The 21,064-nt window shown below is 48.5% G+C and overlaps 1 long non-coding RNA gene across 2 annotated transcripts; it reads left to right on the plus strand.

Moving 5' to 3' along the window:
• The first annotated feature begins 1,100 nt into the window (after window positions 1-1,100).
• Window positions 1,101-17,960, plus strand: LOC141568889 (uncharacterized). 2 transcript variants are annotated; one of them, XR_012492183.1, is made up of 4 exons: window positions 1,101-1,222; window positions 3,782-3,861; window positions 10,672-10,816; window positions 13,754-17,960. It is a non-coding gene; the product is annotated as an uncharacterized LOC141568889 (long non-coding RNA). The 2 variants fall into 2 exon arrangements; XR_012492184.1 differs by lacking the exons at window positions 10,672-10,816; window positions 13,754-17,960 and adding an exon at window positions 4,603-8,606.
• Window positions 17,961-21,064: the final 3,104 nt, after the last annotated feature.

Consider the following 21,064-nt stretch of genomic DNA (forward strand, 5'->3'; position numbering starts at 1 on the left):
TGAAAGACCCCAGGAGGTCACTGCTCAGATCACATACTGATGACCTCCTCAGAGGCCAGAGTGAAGGTAAGCCGGGGATGCAGGGGCTGAGAGTGGATGCCAATGGCCCTGGACACTGCCCATGGTCTCGAGGGCCAAGGCGACAGAGCAGGAGAGAACCCTGGAGCCCCAGGCCTGCTGTCTGCTAGGGATCCCTGGGCCTGGGGTCCATTGGGAGCTCTGACCAGTGGGGACAAGGAGATGATTTATTCGTCACTTGACACAGGGAGAGACCAGAAGTCACCAACAGCATGACGGTTATGTAAGTGTCAAATGGAAATGTCTGGGGGCCATGGGATCATAGAATGGGGGACCCGACCCATTCTGGGGTGGGCGGCTGGAAGGGCTTCCTTTGAGAAGGCCTGAGAGCCAGGAGGGCACACAGCTGGAGAACGGGGAGGCCAGAAAGGCTGGACCTTGGGGAGGGGGCACTGGAGGAGGCCTTGATGGGGCTGGTCTACCCTAAGCCAAGCGCCTGCCTGCGCCAGGCCCTGTTACTGCACTCGCTGCCCCTGCAGCCCAGAGGTGGGCCTTGGCCTCCCCCCTTCACAGGCCCCTCCAGCCAGTGTCCCTTCCACCTGTGAGGCCAGCAGGGCCACGCCAAGCCTTGTTAGCAGGGCAGGCTGGCTTCAGGGGGACACCATGCAGAAAGTCCTTGATGGTTTGGGAGCCTCCCCCCCCCCCCAGCCCTCCCTGGTCCCATGGAGAGCCCCGTCTCCAGACACTCAGCTGCAGTTTCCCTGCAAGCTACAGAATCCCCTGGGCCTTAGAGAAGTTGCCACTGAATAAATGCCAGTGGAGGAAATATCTTCCTTCCAGTTCAGACAGGACAGCTATAAACACGAGAATAAAACAGGAGTATAAATAATTAAAGCTGCCCAGAGTGAGTGAGTCTTGAACCGTCTGCCTGATTGAAAAACTAATTACTTGGAGAGTTGTCGTGCCAGGGAGCGGCTCACATTCCCCACCATGCCCTCCCTCCCCTCCCCTCCCAACCCCTCCCTCCCCTCCCCTCCGCACCCCTCCCTCCCCTCCCTCCCCCTCCTGTCCCTCTTCTCCTGTCCCGCCTCACTACCAGGGGCACCAGCACCAGGCTGATCAGCCAGTCCTGACACGTAGAGAAACGCCATAGCCTCTCCATCTCCCTGATGAATAACCATCAGAGCCCATACCAGGAAGAAATGTAAGGCCCCTGAAGGAATGGGCCATGAGGAAGGACTGTGGGATAGGTATAGAGGGCATTGCCTGGGCAGAGCTCAGTCTGGGTCTGGGCGCTCAGGGGACCCATGGCCCGGCCAGGGTGGACACCACTCAGAATCGGAGTTCTGCCCAGCCTCTGGATCCCACCAGGGGGCTTGGGAGGCGCCCACCAAGTGGCTTCCTTCTCAGCCTCTTCCTGGCTGCCCTCCTGGCTGGCTGTGCTCCAGCACCTCTCACCCCACAGCAGCCTCGGGGAGAGAAAGCTCCTTTCCTATGACAATGAGCCCTGACTCCCGTCAGGCACTTTAGGGTTACAAAGATTCTCACCCACATGGTCCCTCTGAAGAGGGCACAGCAAGGGCTGCAGGGTCCACTTCACAGAGGGGAAACTGAGGCTCTAGGCCACGCGGCAGAGTGGTGGAGGAGGCCTGGACTCTGGGCTTTCTCCTCCAGACTCCTCGAGCTGTGAACCCTGCTGTGGGCAGCTCTTTTGTGCCACCCGCCCTCTTTGGGGAGGAAGCCATCTGAAATGGCACTGTGCTGGGCCGTGCGTGGTCTCAGAGAGGGGCGTGTGTGTGTCTGTGCAGGCATGTGAGATTCCAGTACACACACAGGCCCCCCACAGCATGCAGTATGGGGAATACACAGGGTCCTAATAGCCCACCGGGCTGGGGCTTGGGTTTGGGGTTGACCCCTGGATGGTAAGGGCTGGAGTCAGCTGCACTTTGGAGTAGGGCTGAGGGACGCTGACATTGCAACTGTACTGCGGCCAGCCCTGAGATAAGCCCTCTGTTGACACGCCAGCTGTAATTACACACCCAGTGTTACAACACCCAACATTGCAAAACCAGTAATGAAAACCAGAGGTGTCCATCACTGCACATCAACATGGTCAAAGAAAAAAGAACCCTTGACCATCTGCAAACTTCCTGCAGTGATGGCCTCAGCGAGTCAATCTCTCAAGGAGGCTTGTGGAGGGAAGAGAATTTCAGCTTGAGGTTCACTGAATTTTCTTATCTACATTTTATTTTCCTGAAGGCTGAGTTCTTTCGGTTATGTGTACCCTCCCCTCGCCCCCTTAATTTTTGCAGGCCCGTGGACTGCATTCATTAGCCAAGTTCATGAAAGGGCAGTGTTCTCAGGAGCTGGCTTTGAATCCTAGTTCTTCCTCTTACCAGCTGGGTGACTTTGGCTGGGCGACTTAACTGAGGTCCATGCCTCAGTTTCCTCATATGTAAAATGATAGTAAACAGTCCTTAGCTCGTAGGTTGTGATTCAGTGAGTTGGTTCATATGAAGCACTAAGAATAGTGTCTGGTCAATAATGAAAGTTCCGTAGATGTTAACCATCATCATCATCACTGTTTGTGTCCCCACTAAAGTCATATGTTGAAACCATAACCCCTAACGTGATGGTATTTGGAGGTGGGGCTTTAGGGAGGAGTTCAGGTTAGATGAAATCATGAGGGTGGTGCTCTCAGGATGGGAGCAGAGGCCTTATGAGAGAAGGAAGAGACGAGCTCTCTTTCCATGAGCATGCACTGAAGAAAGGCCACAGAGTGAGAAGGTGGCTGTCTACGAGCTAAGAAGCTGGCTCTCACCAGGAACTGAATATGACAGCACCTTGATCTTAGACTCCCCAGCCTCAGAACTGTAAGAAATAAATTTCTGTTGTTTAAGCCACATAGTCTGTGATATTTTGTTATATCAGCCCAAGCAGACTAAGACAGTCACCATCATAATTATCATTATTGTCATAACCATCACCACCATCATCTCCATCACTATCACCACCATCACCATCACCATCATCACCACCATCATCATCATCACCACCATCACCATCACCATCATCACCACCATCACCACCATCTCCACCATCATCTCCATCACCATCATCACCACCACCATCTCCACCATCATCTCCATCACCATCACCATCATCACCATCACCATCATCACCACCATCATCATCATCACCACCATCACCATCATCACCACCATCACCACCATCACCACCATCATCATCAACATCCTGAAGCTGAAATAAAGAAAAAGGCCCTGCTTTACCCTCGTCTTGCTCCTCTGCCCTGGAGTCGAAAGGAACAAAAACCAGCCAGAAGGTGGAGGGCCAAGCTGGCAGTAAAGAGGAAGCTGAGCAGTTTCCAGCCCCTCCTGCTGCCCTTCCTACTCACACATGCTGCCTCCCTTTCCCACTAGACCTTCTAATGTCTTGATTACAGTTAATTTAAAGTCCTTGCCCAATAATTCTGACATCTCAGTCACCTGTGGGTCTACTTCTATTGGTGATTTTTCTCCTGATTGGTGGTCATATTTTCCTGCTTCTTTGTATGTCTTATAATTTTTTTATTTCCCTCACATGTCATGTACAAAAAAACAGTAGTGTGTAAATATCTCCTGGAAAAAGAACATGCGCCCTCCTTTATCAGGCCCTTAGTGTGAGGGGCTGAGTCAGTCTAACACGCAGGTGAGTTGGGTCTGCGCTTTGATTCACTGCACCACTCACTTCAGATGTTTTGCAGGTGGGGTCAGGTCTTCCCTGTGAGAGCCTGGCAGCAAAGAGGACAGCATGAAAAACCTAATGTGTGTCTATATGAAAAAGGTAGGTGGTACATGCCTGAATGTAGCTGGCATGTTGGGAGGCACTGAGGCTGTGAGAATGGTGTGTGGAGGGTCAGAGTGCAGAAGTGGGTGATAATTCTCCCAACAAGAGAACTTATCCTTGAAGCTTTAGATATTGTGGCTGCCAATGGTGAAAATGACAATGTATGGTGGCTGATAAAGGGCCTTCTCTGCTGAATCCAGGGCCTTCCAATACTCTGGAAAAATTCTCAGGACTCCAAATCCATTGGCCACTGCTGCTTCCACATATTTGAAATGTGCTACCATCCCGGCTCAACCTCCAAACCCCAGCACATGCTGCTTTGTTCCCCCAGGGGAATTCGCCAGATCCCTGCCTCCCAGCCTCACCCATAGGGGGGTCTCCCATTAGCCCCACTCAGCTCCCTGCCAGACTTCCCACAGAGCTGTTTGGCTTTTGTCAGCTCAAGGCAGCCCTTGAAAACCGTGAAAGCCGAGGGGGTGTGTATCTAATAAAGTTAGAGCTCTGTAATTTAGCAATTACTGTAACCCACACTTGTAATTTAGGGGGTTTCTCACCATTCTTTGTACTCTCTTTCTCTTTTAAAAAATATGCAGCTTTAATAGCTTTGTCTTTAATGCTCCAAAGTCTGGTATTTGCCACCCCCCATCCCCACCAGTCAGCTGCAGAGCTCACAAAAGTGTGCAGATTCTGTTTGTGCTGCTTTTTGGGGATTAAAAAGGTTAATTTAATGTTCGGCAGCTCCCAAAGGAAACGGAACTTGCTCTTTGCAATTGTGCATGCCTTCCAAGCTCTGCCTTCCTCCCGTTTGATCCTGGTGTGGACCGAAGCCTGCTGGAAGCTGTGCTCTCCCCACGCCCCAGGTCCTATTGCGAAGCCAGTCTTCACTGCTGCCTGAACGCGTGACGGCCACATTCTCTCCTCTGGCTTCATTCATGCATTACCTGGGTGTTTACTTTTGTTTTGAGAGCCTCCCCGTGCCATGCACTGTGCTCCCCATAGGGAATCGAAGTCAGAACAGACAGGACTTCCTCTTTCAGGACTGGGTAGTCTAGTGGGAGACATACGAGCGTTTTACAACTACAGTTCAGGGTAGAGTTGGCACAGAGGCTGTGGGAGCCAAGGGTGTGACACCAAAGTCAGGCTGAGCTGTGCAAAGAAGCGATGTGGAAGCAGGTAATGAAGGGTGGAGAGGGCTTGGAGAGACAAAGCACAGGAAGGGACAGCACCCCCCGGGGACACATTGAGAGTTCGGACATGAAGGCAGGGAGCAGTTCGGACAAATAAGGGATTCGGTGGAGATGGAAGCGGCATCTAGACGCGGGCAGGAGAGGAGGCGGGAATCCCAGCAAGGGCCATGCTGTGACCCTCTGCTGCTAGAGACCTTTCTGAAGGGAAATACCACGATTAGATCTGCATGTAGAGCAGTGTCCAAAGGAACTTTTCGTGATGATGTAGACGGTCTATGGCTGAGCTGTCCAGTACAGTAGCCATGAGCTGAGTCAGTTTACTATGATATAAAACTGGGTCTTGAATAGAATAGAATAGAATAGAATAGAATAGAATAGAATAGAATAGAATAGAATAGAATAGAATAGACCGGGTCTTACATTGATTTTTGCTCCAAAAGACACATTAGAACTGATTGTCTGGTTAGGTCTTATTTTTGGGGAAACACGGTAGGACTGCACATTTCACTTATATCAATAAATGTAAATGGAATACACCCGTCAAAAGAAAAAGACTCTAAGATGAGAAACGCATGTCTACCCTAAGACTTGTGCTAGAATGTTTATAGAAGCTGTATTTGAAATAGAGATAAACTGAAAACAACCCAAACGTTGACCAGTAGGAGAATTTTAATATATTACACAATGGAATACTACTCAACAATTAAAAATGAGTTACCAATACATGTAAAAAAAGTGTAATTCTTAAAAATTTTATGCTGAATAAGAAAAGCTATCACCATGGGCACATACTGTTTGACTCCATTCAAATGAGATTCATGAAGAGGCTCATCTATGGTGAGGAAAATCAGAGCTGATTGTCTGCAGGGAGACGGGGATTTCGGGAAAGGGGCGTGAGAACTTTCTGGAGAGATGGAAATGGTTTGTTGGATCCTCGTTTGCATGGGTTTATGCATTTATCAAAACTCATCGAGTTTCATACTTAAGGTCTATACATTTCACCACACGTTAATTTTGCCCCAATAAAAACTAACCAAGAAAAAAAGCCAAAAATCTGAATGTCTCTCTGTTTTGATTTTTTTCATAGGGGATTTTAGTCCATATTATTTGTGAGTATTGATATTGCTATATTTGGACTTATTTCTGCTGTCTTGTTTTACTTTAAAAATATAGTTAACATTCTTTCTTGTTATTTCTTATTTTCCTTAATAAGACTTAAAGCTTGGAATTCACTTCTATATTCAACTTTGGCTGTATCCCATTATTTCCTGAATAGTCTGTAATAGGTTGTGATTTCCTTTTTGACACAATCATTATTTAAGAGATAGTTTTTATATTTCCAAATCACTGGCTGTTTCTTTTAGGCTTTTGTTTAAACTTGGCTATTAATTTCTGGTTTTTGTTTTTAAACAGTTGTGGTTAAAATGTAGTCTGTACCCTCTCTGCCCTATGGAATGAAGCAGAAAAGAGACTGTAGTCAGATTTGCAGATGTGTTATTTTTTATTCCGATGGCCTTAAAATGTCCTCTAAAGGTGAGAGAATTCTTAATATTGAGGCCAGCAACCTAAGTGCTGTAGATATTTAATGGTTCAAAATTCAAACAGCCAGACAATATGTGCTGAATTTTACTATGAGCCTGGCTGTGTGCTATGTTCCTGGATCTAGCTGTATCCATCTCCGCGTGCACAGAGCAGGGCTCCCTGTTTGCCGGAAGGCGTTTTGTGTCCGGACCACATGTATCCTGAAATATTTATTGCTTGCTTCAGCTAGCAAATGCAGCACCTAGCCCATTGATACTGTCACACTGAGGTAAAAAGAATCATCTCTCAGTTGTGTCCTTGGGTGGAAAACCTGAATGCAGCAAGAATGAAAGAATGAAAGAATATTTAGGCTATGTCAGCAGTAACGTGCAGTCAAGCTCCATGTCTTTTTTAAAATAAGTATCTTTAATGAGGGAAGAAATCCATATACCCACCACCAGATATTCGAGCCAGATGTTATGTTTTTGACTTTTAAGAAGACCTTATGGCCTGTAGTTCAGGTTCTGCCCATCATTTTTTAGCTTAAGGTTTGTACATTTCACTACAGGTAAATTTTGCCTCGGTGAAAACTAGCCAAGAAAAAACAAATTAATGTCTCTATTTTTTTTATAGGGGATTTTAGTCCATTCGCTTTATTTGTGAGGACTGATATTGATATGTTTGGGCTTCTTTTTGCTATCTTGTTATTTTTTATTTTGTATCCGGTAAGACATTCCTTATCAGATTTTACCTGTATGTGGATAGGAAAGAAAGCAGTTTGAAAGGTCTACTCTGAAACAATGTATAACCAATTTTGCAACTGTTCCATTGGTGTGTGAAAAGAGAACATATTATGGTTGTAGGACACACGTTTAAAATCTATGTTTCTACCCATGTATCTATCTATATATATTAGTTATCTATGGCTGCTCAATGAATTACTACAAAACATAGTAGCTTAAAACAAAAGACATTGACTATCTCACAGTTTCTGTGGGTCAGGAATTCAAGAGCAGCTCAGCTGGAAGGTTCTGGCTCGGCGTGTCATGAGGGGATAAGGTGTTGGCCAGGGCCACTGGCATCTAAAAGTTTCACTGAGGCCAGAGAATTTGCTCCCAATGTGGCTTATCTGTGTGGCTGTTGGCCGAAGCCATTTGGGCTCCTTGCCCTGTGGCCCTCTCTTTACAACTGGCTTCCCAAGAATGAGTGATTCAAAGGGAAGAGGAAGACTATAACCCAGACAGAAGCTGGGATGCCTTTTATAACCTAATCGTAGAGGTAACCTACCTAGTATTTCTTGGGACTCTGTTGGTCACACAGGATGCTCAGTAGCAAGTGGGCCTACGCACAGGGTCACCTCTGAGGCTGGCTGTCACACTCTATCTCTCTATCTAGTTATAGGTAGAAATGTATTGACGTTTATGAATTATATTATTAAAATACTTTATTTTTTGGTCTACTTGATATCGATGACAGTGTCTACTGCTACAAGTATAATGCTGTTAACTTTCTTTGCATTGGACCATTTTTCATGTATATATTTTGATCCCATGTTAATTTGCGGTGTGGCAAATTATACTTTATTTTCATTGTGGAGTCTGCCTTTTAGCAAGATAAAATAATCCCATTCGTTTTGATATCTTTTGCTTTTGATTCTATGATGCCTGGTAACATTTCCTTCTCTGGTTTGGGTTTGTTTGCATTTACCTGATAACCTTTGCTTGCTGTTTTAATTTTTAATCTCTCTTTAATATTTAATTTCTCTTGTTTCAGATGTGCCTCTTGTAAAGCACATAAAGATACTCATTATGTTTATTTTTTAATAAGGGAATTTTAACCATTGACTTTTATTGTTATAACAAGTATATTTGGTTTCACTGCTGCTCTCTTTTTTTGCCTGTTCTTCCCATTTTCTGGATTTTGTTCTATAGATTATATTTTTACCCTCCTCTGATAGTCTCTACATATTTCTTTTTTTTAAAGATTTTATTGGGGAAGGGGAACAGGACTTTATTGGAGAACAATGGTCAAATTGTTGTTCTTTCAGTCTTAGTTGTGGAGGGCGCAGCTCAGCTCCAGGTCCAGTTGCCGTTGCTAGTTGCAGGGGGCACAGCCCACCATCCCTTGTGGGAGTCGAACCGGCAACCTTGTGGTTGAGAGGATGCGCTCCAACCAATTGAGCCATCCGGGAGCTCAGTGGCAGCTCAGCTCAAGGTGCCGTGTTCAATCTTAGTTGCAGAGGGCAGAGCCCACCATCCTTTGCGGGAGTCGAGGAATTGAACTGGCAACCTTGTGGTTGAGAGCCCACTGGCCCATGTGGGAATCGAACCGGCAGCCTTCAGAGTTAGGAGCTTGGAGCTCTAACCGCCTGAGCCACCAGGCCGGCCCCTCTACATATTTTTAAGGTATAGACCTGCTTTAGCTTCTTTCTGAATTTAACTGGAAATTTAAGAACATTAAAATCTCTATATTTTTTTAATTATTTTTTCAATTACATTAATGCGTGTACATCGTTTTAAATGTCAAATAAAAGGAAAGGAACAAAAAAATAAGTTTCAAGCTCCTTCCCTTCTACAATAAACTAAATGGCTGTGTTTCTCTTCCCACCAAATTCACATGTTGAAACCTAAACCCCAAGGTGATGGTAGTAAAAGGTGGGGCCTTTGGAAGGAGAGGGGGGGTCATGAGGGTGGGGGCCACAAAGGGGATTAGTGTCCTGATAGAAGATGCCCCCTCTGCCATGTGAGGTTACAGTGAAAAATGGTCACCTAGGAAGTGGGCTGTCACCAGACACTGAGTCTGCTGGTGCCTTCATCTTGAACTTCTAGCTTCCAGAACTGTGAGAAATAAATGTCTGTTGTATGTGTGCTGCCCAGCCTGTGGTATTTTGTTGTAGCAGCCCGAACAGACTAACACGCCTTCCCACCCTACCTCTGCGATGCCTGTCTCAGACATATTTCACTTGGTTGTTTCTGGTTTTGTATGCACCTCCATAGTTTCCTTCTTCACATTATGATTGACTTGCCATTTTGGAGGATGAGGATTGATCACTGTGCCCCTTTTCTCCACCCCTGTCTCCATCCTTCTAATATAATGACATCACAATCTTAAGTTAAAAGTCATTTTTTTTTAGCATTTATGTTGTCAGGATTATGTGATAGGGACTTAAAAAAAACAAGCACTTAATTCTCACCACTGGGGTAAGTATTATTATGACACCAGTTCCTTTCTCGTGTAACTTGGCTGTTCTTAGAGTTAATACATATCTTGGAGTTAAGGATAATGTACTCATAGATCCCCCAGGAACAGGCGGCATGGCTCACCATGCAGGGCCACAGGAGGAAGGACCAGAGCTGTTCAGAGGGCAGGGGCGGGGGGTTTCTCCTGGGAGGGAATGGGCAAAGGAGAGTAGACACGCTGAGATGCTGCTGGCATCTAGTGGCTGGAGGCCAGAGACGCTGCTAAACATCCTACAGTCTGCAAGTCAGCCCCCAATAAAGAATTATCTGGCCCCAAATGGCAATAGTGCTGAGGGTGAGATACTTTAGTCTGAATGGCTTCCTTTAGTATTTCTTATAGGAAAGATCTGCTATCAATGAATATTTGCCATTTTGTTTATTTGGGAATGTGTTTATTTTGCCTTCTTTTTTGAAGTACAGTTTCAATGGATGGATAATTGTTGGTTGACAGGTTCTTTGGACTACGTCATCCCACTGCCTCTGGCTTCCGTTGTTTCTGATGAGAAGTCAGTTGTGACCCTCCTGTTACTCCCGTATGTGTCATGAGTCATTTTTCTTTGGCTACTTTCAAGATTTCTGTCTTTGCGTTTGGCTCTCAGCAGCTCAACTACGTGGGTCACTTTGTATCTGTCTTACTTGTAGTCTGTTGAGCTTCTTGAATGTGTCGGTTAGCATATGTTTAAGAAATCAAATTGGAGAAGTTTTCAGTTATAATTTCTTCAAATATTTTTTCTGCACCTTTATTTCTCTTTTCTCTTCCTGGGTCTCCCATTATATGAGTCGATTTCCTTGAGGTCATCGTACACGTTTCTGAAGCTCTGTTCATTTTTCTTCACATTTTTTTTCTTTCTGTTCTTCAGATTGATCTACTGTTGAGTTATCGGAGCCTTCCTTCTACTGCCTCAGAGCTGCTGTTGAGCCCGTCTCACGAATTTTCAATTTGATTCTCTTGCCTTTAAGCGCTAGAATAACCGTGCCTGTTTCTCTCTTGAGCTCCCCTATCTGGTGAGTTGTTCTCATCATGTTTTCTTTAATTCTTTGAACATAATTTAATTCAGTTTTGTTTTTCCTGTCCTCATTTTTAAAATAGTGGTAAAATATACATAACATACAGTTTGTCATTTTAACAGTTTCTGGGGCCTCTAGTTCTTTGAACAGATTTATCGTAGCTGCCTTGAAGTCTTTGCTAAATCCAACCTCAGGGCACAGAGCCAATCTCTACTGACTGCTTTATTTCCCAGAGTGTGGCTTGCACTTGCCCATTTATTTGTATTCCTCATAATTTTTGATCAAAACTAGACATTTTAAGTAATATTAGGTTGGTGCGAAAGTAATTGTGGTTTAAAAGGTTATAAATAATTGCAAAAACTGCAATTTCTTTTGCACCAGTCTAATAAAGTAACTCTGGATTCTGTTCATTTTTCTTATTATTTTTAATTTTTATTTTTCACTTGCCTGTGGGATCTGTGCCTCCCACAGTCTGTGGCTGGTGATGTCTTTGCTCTGACTTTTGACTTTCAGCCTGCCTTCCTCGGGTCACCCCTGAGTCTGCATTGCTTAGTGGTCAGCCAATGATTTTTCTAGGAGGAGTTCACGGACTTAATTGTCAGACCTCGTAGTTCCCCAGTACAGGGGCTCCCCAGTACTTTTCTGACTGGTTTGCTGCTGGCCCAGCTCAGGATGCATGCAACCTTGAGCTTACAAAGTTGGGCTTTCCTCCCTGTCCCCGATCAAGCCCTTCCCTGGCCCTGCTCTGGCTGCACCCATCCGTACCAACCTTACTTTGGGAGGGTCGAAGCGTCCCCAGATGAGACCCTTGATCAGAGACCCTCCACGTCTTCCCTGAAGCACTGGCCCCTCAGCTTATTGTCTGCCTTTGGTCAATTTCCAGTACCCCCGAAGGTAGATTTTTGACAACTTTCTACAGTTTGGTTACTTTTCGTAGCGAGAATTCACCGACCTCTTCATACCACCATAGCCCACATGTACCTCCAACCGATTGAGGTTTAAAAACTGTATGACCACTCCTTCTCAACAGCTGTAGAAAAGGTATATGACAACATTCAATGGCCACTTAGGAATAATAATAGTAATAAAAAAACGAATCTACTAGTATTGATTGTCTACCCCACAGTGACGACAGCAAGCCTTGTACTTACCAATAAATTGTTAGAAGCTGTCTCTTTAAAGCCAGAAACCAGTCTGGGTGCTTCAAGTTCAAAGGGACTTAATATAAGAAAGTAGGTGCTTATAGGATTAACGGCAGGCTGAAACAGTAGAAACCAGAGTGTATAACCAGCTTCAAAGTCATGACATCAGAGCTGTGATCCTAAAAGCCTAAAGTGACTTGTGAACATTTTACTGCTTCACACCTACGGAGCTGGGGCTGGACAGTGCAGCCAGGAGACTGGAAACCCACTCATGAACCACACCACTGCAGAGAAAGAGTCGGACTTGTCCCTTCGCTGTCCAAATATCACAGAAGTGCGTCATTGGCAGACCTAAGCCACATCTGGTACCCTATAAAAGCAAGGCATTCTGGGAAACGAGGCTTTGGCCGTCTAGGTCCCCTGACACAGAGCAGTGGAAATGGATGCTGAATGCCACGGAGAAAGTCCAGTGCGAGCCTATAGAAACTTCCTCCTCGGGTCTTTGGCGTGAGTAACACGCTCTGCTTCAGCTCCAAACCTGTCTTGAATTTCTCCGGGTCCCCAGCCCAGGGGAAGCAAGGAAAATGGCTGGGGAACAATCACGAAGTGTCTGACATTTATGGACGGTGCTTCAAAACTTTTAAGTGTTGGCCAGATCTGGCGGAAAGAATGTGTCTGAATGCGTTTGGGCGGCTGTAACAAAATACCACAGGCTGGGAGGCTTATAAACCACAGACATTTATTTCTTGTGGTTCTGGAAGCTGGAAGTCCAAGATCAAGGTGCCGGCAGATTTGGTGTCTGGCGAAGACCCTCTTCCTAGGTGGCTGTCCTTTCAACATAACCTCACACAATGGCAGGGACCGGAAGCTCTCGGGGTCTTTCTAAGGGCACTGATCCCATTCCTGAGTGCTCTGCCCTTAGGACCTAATTGCTTCCAGAGGCCTCACCTCCAAATACCATCACCTGGGGCATTAGGATTTAACACATGAATTTGGGGGGAGCCCACAAACATTTGGTCGATAGCAGGGTCCCTAATTAATAAATGGGAGACTGCGTAGCTCAGCACTATGTTAGTTAGACTCTGGAGTTCCAAGCAACGTGACCGTCGAGGAGAGAGCAGGCCATGGGTGCTTCCTGATGGAGGAGGTGGGAGGGTTCCTGGGGACCTGCAAGCTCTGCCCACCCTCACCCCCACCCCACTTTCCTGCCCCAGTCTGGTGGCTCCGTGGCTCCCCCTGCAGCCGAAGGCCTATCCTAGTGAGTGACAGCTATAGCACTGGAGCAAGCGTGCCTTCTAACTCTGAGCCTCTTGGCCACGTCCAAAGCTTTTCTCGCTGGTTTTCCTGTCCAGATGCTCTGTCCCCTCCCTGAACTCATGTCTTGCTGCCTCCTTGTTCCCTCACCATCCAGGTGGGCTTCATTCACGTGGACCGGATCCCTGCCACCTGCACCTACAGCCATCCCTTGGGCGACCTCTGGACCTGACTCCTGGCTTATTTCACTGCCCCCGCTGGTTCTGTCCCCATTTGGCCTAGATCCTGCCCGGTGGGACCCCTGAGGACCTGCTCAGCTCCCTGAGAGCAAATCTCCTGAAGATGAAGGTGCTGTGTGTCCCCCCCAGGATGCTCCCACTTCAAGCTGGAAGCACTGAGGAGCTTGAGAGTGTCCAAGAGCCACCTGGGAGGAGGCTGTGACATCCAAGCACTTGAAAGCTCAGGCGACAGCTTCCCCTCCTGATTTTCAAGTTCAGTCTTACATTTCTCCTCAGAAGCGTCATTTTTGTTTTGCCAGGTTTCTGTGGCTCTGCTTCAGCTCCAAACTCTGGCTCCTGCGTACTATTTTGGAGGACGATCTGCCTTTAGCGACAACGAGGACTCTTCTTGCAGTGCTCAGGCTCGGGTTTACAGACAGAATGAACCCAGGAGGCGCCCTGAGCCCCACCAGGCAGCCTCGTCTGGCTCAGGGCTGAGCGCGCCCTTTGGAATGTGTGAAATGGATTTCAAATCCATGCTTTCGGTGAGAGAAGATGGCGCAGTGACAGGGCTCTCCTCCCACCTCAGCACCCCGACTTCTATCTGTGATGGTGCCAGAGGCTTTAAATCCTGCACGGCCACCCACATCTGCTGCCTGCAGGGAAGCCTGCCTGGGTGAGCCCACCGCACTTCCACGTCCTGGAGGGAGAAACAAGGAGACGTGGGTTCACACAACGTCCCCTCCTCCTGCCATTTGACAGCACGACCTCTCCCATCTCCCATGTGGATCTTCATGTACTTAATTAATATCACATTCATCGGAGCTTAATTTGTGTTTTTGTGACATAGAAGGATTTTTAAAATCCTACCAAGACAGCAATAACAGGCTCCGGCCTGCTGTCTGGTCTGGGAACGAGTAATGAGTCCCTAGGACAATATTTTCTCACTTCTCCATCATCGTCCCACATTAGGGCACAGGACTGCCTACCATGGGGAGCTCCCACCCCCACCCCCCATGCAGAAACTCCATGGCCTCCCTCATGGAGACAGTGGCGATGTTGAAGCCACGCTAGTGCCCTTCCTGGGGACGTATGCAGCAGCTGGCAGCAGGCCACTGTCCCCGGGACACTGCCGTGCTGGGCATGGCAGAGGCATAGCGTTTTCAGGTGGAACGATGGGGGGGTCAGGCTGCCCTGCAGAACGCCAGAGCCACAGCCGGCCTTGATGGTGGCTCCTTCCCTCCCGTCCACCATTTATTTTTAACCCCCGTCTACATTCCTCCTTGCCAATCACCCCGAAGATAATGGGAAAGGGGAGGTGGCACCTTCAGGGTGTAGATGTCACTCTTTGATGGGAGGGAGAAGAGAGAGGGAGACAAATGCAGCCTGAACACCGGCGTGGTGGGGGCTGGGCTGTTGAGGGTGTTTCTGGACAGCAAACGGCATCTGTGCGCCTGGGGGCAGCACCTGGGCACTGAGTATTGCCCTCCTCACTTTGCTCAGAGCCCAGACGGTGCCCATGGGGTGTGAACACGGTCTTAGGGGGAAGCCAGGGGGCCCATCAGGGCTGTTCTTTGATGTGCTCCACGCAGAAGCCCCTCTTGTCCCCGCGTTAGAGCACAGCTCGGCTATTTTAGAAAAAAAAAATCAAGGGGAGGGAAGCGTCCAGTGTGGCAGTGGCCAGGCAGCGGGCCCATTGGTCACCTGAGACAGGTGGGCCAGAAAGATGCAAAGAGCCCAGGGGATGCGGAGGGCAGAGGGTGGGCAGAGAGGGAGGCAACCCTGCCTTTGTTTGCCTGTTTGCTCCTCCCTGGGCTCCAATATGGCCGGAGAGGACTTCTCCCACCTCCCTGCTGCTTTTTAACATCTTCCTTCTGCAAAGCTTTCTGTCAGCTCCCTGGCCTCCGAGTCGCCTGTCCATGAAGGCACTCAGTCCAGCCGTGGCTGGGAGATGTGGTCTTGTGCGTTCTCCCAGGCAGGGTGGGAGGAATCTGAAACCTGCTGGCTGCTCCGGCTGGCACGTCCCCTTCCTCTGTGTGCTGTGCCCGCAGCCACACCCAATGGCTGAGAGCTGCTAGCTCTTCCTCAGCCCCTTCTCCTCACCACCCCCAAATTACTCCCTCCTTCCACAGATTCCCAGGGTGGAGTGGAAGGGAGGGAGGGGACAGGGAGCAGAGTGACCATTGTTGGGAGGAAGCCCCTCCCTGCCTCCAGGCTGCCTGAGTGAGGGCCAGGCACCTTGTGTCTGTGTCGCACAATAGCAGAGGGGGTCCCGGGCGTGGGCAGAGGGGCACACAGGGGCTGGGATGTGCGTGTCCTGTCTTGGTGCAGAGCTCGAAATGCCCGAGGCAGCGATGATGATAACAAAGGAGATAAACATATGACAATAATACGTAAAGGGGGGGTGGGCATGGGCTGCACACACATGCGGGGGGGCCACTGGCACCACCTGTTCGGAGACACGGGGGCGATGCAGTCCCCTGGAAACTGGTCCCTCCTTTTCTCTTTGCTGCCTGGAAGGGATGGGCGGGGCAGGAAAGCCAGCATCCACCCTGCCAGCTATGTCTGGCCACCACTCCGTGCACTTACGTTCAGCCGTGCTTTGTTCTAAAGTCCGTTGGAGGCCCCAGGGACCATGCCCTTGGCAGTGACTGTCCTTCTGGCCGTTGGGGAGCCGGGAGTGCAGAGCTGTGGGGGCACCTGCCTGGCATGATTAGGACTGTACATCTCTCTGTCCACCGCTGGCACGGCGTGGCTGCAGGCAGACGACAGACCAGGATGATGTTTTCAGGAGAGCTGGTGATTTGACCTGACACCTGTCAGTCGGCACTGGCCTCCTGCCTGCATGCCCCCTGGGGAAGCGCCACTGAGGGAGGAGAATTGCCCCTTGGAGAAGAGAGCTGAGGATGGCTGCTAATGAGCTGGGGAGCGTGCAGGCGCCTGGCTGCCATCTTCCGCCTGCCAGGCCCTGGGTGGGGCTGCCCTCGCCCCCAACGCTCCCAGCCACCTCACAGGGCGCCTAAGGTTGACCCTGAAAATCACCTGCTTCCTTGTCTTGTCAGGACAGTTCTTCAAGTCTGGAACTTTCTGGAATGTTCTCTCTGGCTTTGAGGCATTTGTGTTATTTATTATTATTTTTTAAAAATCATCCTCTGGCATATTTGTCCTTAAAGATAAATAAAGCCGGTGGCCAGAACCAGGTGTCTTTCTCTGACACAGGTTCTCAGGAAACCCTTCCCTCTCGGGACAGCGTGGAGGAATCTGTTATGGGCTGAGCTGTGTCCCCACAAAATTCATATGTTCAAACCCTAACCCCCAGGACCTCCGAATGTGACTGTATTTGAAGAGAGGGTCTTTAAAGAGGCAATTAGGTTAAACGGGACCATATGGGTGGGCCCTAATCCCATCTGACTGGCATCCTTATAAGAAGAGTTGATTAGAACACAGACACACAAAGCAGGATGACCTTGGAAAGACACAGGGAGGAGACGGCCATCCACAGCTGGGGAGAGAGGCCTCAGAAGAAACCATCCCAGCTGACACCTTGATCTTGGACTCCCAGCCTCCAGAACTGTGGGAAACACATTTCTATTGTTTACGCCGCCCAGTGTGTGGTGCTTTGTTAGGACGGCTGGAGCTGACTAATACAGAATCTGTTGGGAAAGAATCCAAAACGTATGTCCCTAAAACCCTGTGATAGGAGGGGCAACCTTCATGGGGATGTTCTCACGGGAACACACCAGATATTTTCATGATTAGTCTTCATACTCCAACCAAGCCCCCTGCCCAAGACACACCCCCTCCACAGTGTTTTCTGAAAGCGTGCTCCTCTACAAAGGTATTTACACAACAGATCAACATTTAAACATACGTTTAAAATGAAATTATGACTCTGTTCGCCTGTCAGAGTGGGATGGTTTTGCTCGTGTTTCCAGTTGGTTGAATAAATAATCCGCTCGTGTGGGTTTTTTTAAACCTCCCCCTGACAATAATTACGTATTTACCTTTATGATAATGTCACATCACTCTCATTTTTAGCTACTAATGGGGATGACGTTGTTCCAGTAAAAGATAGAGGGACCGAGGGGCGCAAAATGCCGGCTGGTGATCTGAGGTCCTAGGAGGAAAGGCCACAGCCAAAGAATCCAACTTGTGGGTCCCGAGTGCAAACACCTGCATTGCGTTGTTTAACGTAATTTTATTCCTGGGGGAATGCTTTCAGGCTCTTCTTCTCCAGCTTCCAGTCCCTCTATGCTTGGGTTCAGGGTTTACCATACCTCACTGCTGCCCTGTGGGGGTCTGGACAAGAGCCAGCCCCACCCCTTTGACCCCCGCCACCACCCCAGTGGAAGTCCGCAGCTCTGCCCCTAAAACCTGTGGCTTTCAGGCTTTTGGAAGGAAGTGACCTTGAGGTGTGGAAGCACAGGAGTTCCTGCCACTCAAGTCGCCCACCTGCCCTTCTTGCCCTGGTGATACTGAGACCATCAGAGAGAAGGGTTTCATGCAGAGGCTGACCCACAGGCTGACCATCAGAGCCATGCAGATTCCCAGGCACTGCCCCCCCCCCACGCCCACGCCCCCAGACTGCTAAACAGGACTGCGGAGGTGGGGCCAGGTTGCTGCTGCTTCTAACCACTGCTCTGGGGACTGACAGGCAGCTGTGGTGAATAGGGAGGGTGGAGGGGGAGCCAAGGGGGGAAGAGGGCACCCATACCAGTCTCGCCTGGGACCCACCCCACAGATGCCCTTTTGGCTTGGCTGTTTTGGAAGGAGGTGTAGGGAAGCCTGACCTCCCTGGGAGGCCCAGGGCTCCAGCATCACTCCGTCCCCGCCCCACTGCTTCTCTTCAGGGCCTGAACCAGGCAGCCAAGACAAGCAGCGGGGCCCAGGGGCTGAGGCCGGTGAGGTGCCCTTGGTCACCTGGGAAGCCAGGAGATGTCCTTGCCTGAAGATGCTTCTCCCTTCTCCCATGGAATGGAGGCCATGCAGAGTGGGAGCCATGTGTCATGTGGGGGGTGGGGTGGCAGTCCCTCAAACACCCACCCACCCTTGGTTTCCAGCATAATATGAAGCTATCTGATCACAGAGGTCCTTTCTGCTGTATATGGTGTCTTTGCATTAACCACTTGAGGGGAAAATTTAATTTGTAATAAATCTGTATTACAGTGGAAATTCGACTGCGCCAATGGCTATAAAAATTAATTCCTTATTCTAAACATTATTATGTAGCATTTAAAATGAATTGACTTGTGGTTGGGTTCCTGGCTTAGGTCATTATTAGTAATTAGTGTAATCAGATAGCATCGGTAGTGTTTTCCTCCTTCCTTCAGCCCTCCCTCCACCGGCCTCACCCCTGTGTCTGGGGGAGAACTGGGTTCCATGAAATAATCAGACTTGTAAATGGGACGTGACAGGTGGAAACTGCCTGCGGATGATGGTGGCTAAGAAAGATGCTTTCTTTCTATTCCTGAATGGCCCATTTTAGTCACTGTGTTTTCTTTTTCATCCCAAGTGCTGTGTACTCTTGGGGATCGTGAGATAATTTTCCTCTGGAAGGAAACTGCCGAGTGGATGAGGACTCTGACATCTGCCCAGGAAGGAGGTGAGGGTCTCACGACCGCCTGCAATTGTCTGGAAAACATCGTGTCCATGTATGTGGATGGACATTTGTTTTCCCCTGAGGAAACGAGTCGGTAGATTTTCCTAGATGCTCAAAGGGAATCCATGCCCCAAACAATAGTAGCTAATATTGATTTATTTTTAAAATTTTTATTGGGGAACAGTATGTTTTCCCAGGACCCATCAGCTCCAAGTCAAGTCATTGTTTTCAATCTAGTTGTGGAGGGTGCAGCTCACAGGCCCATGTGGGAATCGAACCAGCGACCTTGGTGTCATGAGCACTGTACTCTAACCGGCTGAGCCAACTGACCGCCCCAGTAGCTAATATTTATTGAGAAGCGATATAGACCAGACTGGCTGAGAACCCTAACCTGGCATTCACGGAAGTCCAGGAGCCTGGATGAGGCAAATTCACATCTTTAGTTTCAGGAACCTTCTACTGAAATTTAGTATTTCCCCGATGGTGACTGGAACCAACGCACCACAGTGGTATTTACTATAGTATTTGACCTTGAGCTCCAACTAGGTGTTCACAAACGTGCTAACCGTTTCCCACAATGCAGTGCCGGTGTGCAGGTCTGTGGGGGCGTTGATGAGCCGCTTCTCACTGAGTGAAACAGCTCAGGATCTACGTGCCTTACCAGGGGTGAGGTCACCCTGGTTAAGTGGCTGCAGCACCAAGGGAGCCCTTGTGCTGTCCTCTCTGCCACCTCGCTGTCCTGGCTTCACAGTAGTTCTTGGCCAAGCCACAGGATTTGAAGCCATGTTGCTTTCTCTAAGGACTTACCTGTCAAGGAGAATTAGTTTGAGAGGGAAGGGGAATAAGGACTCAGTGTGAATCTAAGGTAAAAATCTCTGGGATCTGAAGACAGTGGGTGTGACAGCCAGTGAGGGCCTCAGGGACCCCATGGAGATATTCACACAGGTGCTGACCTCGGAACAGGGAAGCACCTGCTGGGACCAATTAGAGTCTGTCTTTCTGGGTTGGGTTCATTTGCATAAACTGGGCTCCCAGGAAAAGTTTTCCAGCAGGCCTCCTCATCTTTTGCTAAATGAAAAAGGTGCCTCTTCTTTCTTCAGCTGTCAGCTTACAGGGCTTCCCAAGAAAGCTTCTGCTGGGTCCTCAGACCAGGTCCCCTCCTTTGACTGAACTCTTGGGGACTCCACCCTCTGCTTCACACACCTCTTCTCACTGGTAAGTATTGTGTTTCCTCCCAGACTCCAGCACCAAGGACAGGGACTTACACTGTTGTTTTATCACATTGTACAGCCAATGCCTGTGCATAGTAGGTGTTTTTGACTCAGTGAATGAACGGGTTTCTTTACACGACACCCGGCTGTCCCCTTGTGAGTCAGATGTTATAGAATGGCCATTCCTAGGCCATTTAGCAAAAGGCCAACCTGTTGGCATTTTCCTTTTTTTTTTTTTAAACATTTTAAAAAAATTTATTGGGGAATATTGAAGGACAGTGTATTTCTCCAGGGCCCACGGGCCCATCAGCTCCGAGTAATTGTCCTTCAATCTAGTTGTGGAGGGCACAGCTCAGTTCCAAGTCCAGTCGCTGTTTTCAATCTTCAGTTGCGGGGGGTGCAGCCCACCATCCCATGTGGGAATTGAACCGGCAACCCTGTTGTTAAGAGATCCCGCTCTAACCAACTGAGCCATCCGGCCGCCCTGTTGGTATTTTCTTTAGCTCTTAGCCTGGTTAAATCTCTGCTAGTTTCTGGGCCTGCCCCTTAAGGAGCTTACAGCTGAGCTGGGGAGATAAGATGTAAGTACATGAAAAGATTAGTTTTATTTTTGGAAAGTTAAGCATTGTAAGCCAGCATTCCCATGAGGCTGTGGGGTTAGGCTGGAGGTAGAACATTCTTACCCAATTTGGAATTGCTGACAAGTTCCAGAAAGGGCTTAATTCTTCATCCTTTTTATTATTCTTATTTTTAATATTCTGCAGAGATTCTGAGATGTTGAGGTGAGACTTGGGAGAAACGCAAATGTCGAAATGAAGTGT

The sequence above is a fragment of the Rhinolophus sinicus genome, linkage group LG15 (genome assembly GCF_036562045.2).
Source record: "Rhinolophus sinicus isolate RSC01 linkage group LG15, ASM3656204v1, whole genome shotgun sequence".
Lineage (NCBI taxonomy): Eukaryota > Metazoa > Chordata > Mammalia > Chiroptera > Rhinolophidae > Rhinolophus > Rhinolophus sinicus.